A 2,738-nucleotide genomic window follows, 5' to 3' on the forward strand; every position below is an offset into this window, starting at 1 on the left:
GGGGGCGCCCAGGGAAGGAGGGAGATCCGGGTTGACCTGCTGACCGGACGGGAAAGAGGCCACCGGGCGTCCCCCCCCTTAAAACCTAGGGGTTGACCTGGTGGCCGGAAAGCGAACCGGCCAGCAGGTGAACCCGTTCGATTCCACGGGTTGACCTGGTGCCCGGGAAGCGAACCGGCCAGCAGGTGAACCCGTTCGATTCCACGGGTTGACCTGGTGCCCGGGAAGCGAACCGGCCAGCAGGTGAACCCGTTCGATTCCACGGGTTGACCTGGTGCCCGGGAGGGGACTCTGAAAATTTTTCAGCCCTTTCGACTCGGGGTTGACCTGGTGGCCGAGAGGGGACTCGCACGGCAGGCAAGCCGCCCTGGGCTCACCCTCCCCGGCCGCAGCGAGGGACTGCCTCCCGGTCGACTGGATCGGGCCCCTGGAAGTCTGGAAAAAAGAATGGAACCTGACGCCTCCGAGGAGGGGGCGCCCAGGGAAGGAGGGAGATCCGGGTTGACCTGCTGACCGGACGGGAAAGAGGCCACCGGGCGTCCCCCCCCCCTTAAAACCTAGGGGTTGACCTGGTGGCCGGAAAGCGAACCGGCCAGCAGGTGAACCCGTTCGATTCCACGGGTTGACCTGGTGCCCGGGAAGCGAACCGGCCAGCAGGTGAACCCGTTCGATTCCACGGGTTGACCTGGTGCCCGGGAAGCGAACCGGCCAGCAGGTGAACCCGTTCGATTCCACGGGTTGACCTGGTGCCCGGGAAGCGAACCGGCCAGCAGGTGAACCCGTTCGATTCCACGGGTTGACCTGGTGCCCGGGAGGGGACTCTGAAAATTTTTCAGCCCTTTCGACTCGGGGTTGACCTGGTGGCCGAGAGGGGACTCGCACGGCAGGCAAGCCGCCCTGGGCTCACCCTCCCCGGCCGCAGCGAGGGACTGCCACCCGGCCGACTGGATCGGGCCCCTGGAAGTCTGGAAAAAAGAATGGAACCTGACGCCTCCGAGGAGGGGGCACCCAGGGAAGGAGGGAGATCCGGGTTGACCTGCTGACCGGACGGGAAAGAGGCCACCGGGCGTCCCCCCCCCCTTAAAACCTAGGGGTTGACCTGGTGGCCGGAAAGCGAACCGGCCAGCCGGTGAACCCGTCCGATTCCACGGGTTGACCTGGTGGCCGGGAAGCGAACCGGCCAGCAGGTGAACCCGTTTTCGACTCGGGGTTGACCTGGTGGCCGAGAGGGGACTCGCACGGCAGGCAAGCCGCCCTGGGCTCACCCTCCCCGGCCGCAGCGAGGGACTGCCTCCCGGTCGACTGGATCGGGCCCCTGGAAGTCTGGAAAAAAGAATGGAACCTGACGCCTCCGAGGAGGGGGCGCCCAGGGAAGGAGGGAGATCCGGGTTGACCTGCTGACCGGACGGGAAAGAGGCCACCGGGCGTCCCCCCCCCCTTAAAACCTAGGGGTTGACCTGGTGGCCGGAAAGCGAACCGGCCAGCAGGTGAACCCGTTCGATTCCACGGGTTGACCTGGTGGCCGGAAAGCGAACCGGCCAGCCGGTGAACCCGTCCGATTCCACGGGTTGACCTGGTGGCCGGGAAGCGAACCGGCCAGCAGGTGAACCCGTTCGATTCCACGGGTTGACCTGGTGCCCGGGAGGGGACTCTGAAAATTTTTCAGCCCTTTCGACTCGCGGTTGACCTGGTGGCCGAGAGGGGACTCGCACGGCAGGCAAGCCGCCCTGGGCTGACCCTCCCCGGCCGCAGCGAGGGACTGCCTCCCGGCCGACAGGATCGGGCCCCTGGAAGTCTGGGGGGGGGGGGAATCGCCCCACGCCTCCGAGGAGGGCTGCCCGGGCGGGCCTGGCCCCGGAGCTCGAAAAAAAAAAAAAGGATCGGGCCCACTAGAGACATGGACCAGGCCGCCCTGGGCTCACCCTCCCCGGCCGCAGCGAGGGACTGCCTCCCGGCCGACTGGATCGGGCCCCTGGAAGTCTGGGGGGGGGGGGAAATGGAACCTGACGCCTCCGAGGAGGGGACGCCCAGGGAAGGAGGGAGATCCGGGTTGACCTGGTGACCGGACGGGAAAGAGGCCACCGGGCGTGCCCCCGTTAAAACCCCTAGGGGTTGACCTGGTGGCCGGAAAGCAAACCGGCCACTGGGTAGGCCGGTCGGCAACCTAGGGGTTGACCTGGTGGCCGGGAAGCGAACCGGCCAGCAGGTGAACCCGTCCGATTCCACGGGTTGACCTGGTGCCCGGGAGGGGACTCTGAAAATTTTTCAGCCCTTTCGACTCGGGGTTGACCTGGTGGCCGAGAGGGGCCTCGCACGGCAGGCAAGCCGCCCTGGGCTCACCCTCCCCGGCCGCAGCGAGGGACTGCCCCTCCCCACCCCCCGGCTGACAGGATCGGGCGCACTGGAAGTCCGGGACAGTATTTTCCCCGACGCCGGGGAGGGCGGGCGGAGGGGCTCTGGCGGCCAGCCCGGGCCCCGGAGCTCGAAAAGGAAAAAAGGACCGGGCCCGCGAGAGACGGGGGCCCTGCCGCAGGGGGGGGGGCAGTCCGACCGGGGCTCACCGTGCGGCAGGCCCGGGCGTCGGCAGGGGAAAGCGGGCGAGGAGGCGCGGGGCCGGGTGCCTACGGCCATACCGGACCGAACGCCCCCGATCCCGTCCGATCTCGGAAGGTAAACCGTCCCGGGCCTGGCTAGTACTTGGATGGGTGACCGCCTGGGAATCCCAGGTGCCGTAGGCA

The 2,738-nt window shown here is 68.0% G+C and overlaps 1 non-coding gene across 1 annotated transcript; it reads left to right on the forward strand.

Moving 5' to 3' along the window:
• The first annotated feature begins 2,619 nt into the window (after positions 1–2,619).
• LOC135978761 (5S ribosomal RNA) lies at positions 2,620–2,738 on the forward strand. Its single transcript, XR_010596127.1, has one exon. It is a non-coding gene; the product is annotated as a 5S ribosomal RNA (ribosomal RNA).

The sequence above is a fragment of the Chrysemys picta genome, unplaced genomic scaffold (genome assembly GCF_011386835.1).
Source record: "Chrysemys picta bellii isolate R12L10 unplaced genomic scaffold, ASM1138683v2 scaf434, whole genome shotgun sequence".
Classification (NCBI taxonomy): domain Eukaryota; kingdom Metazoa; phylum Chordata; order Testudines; family Emydidae; genus Chrysemys; species Chrysemys picta.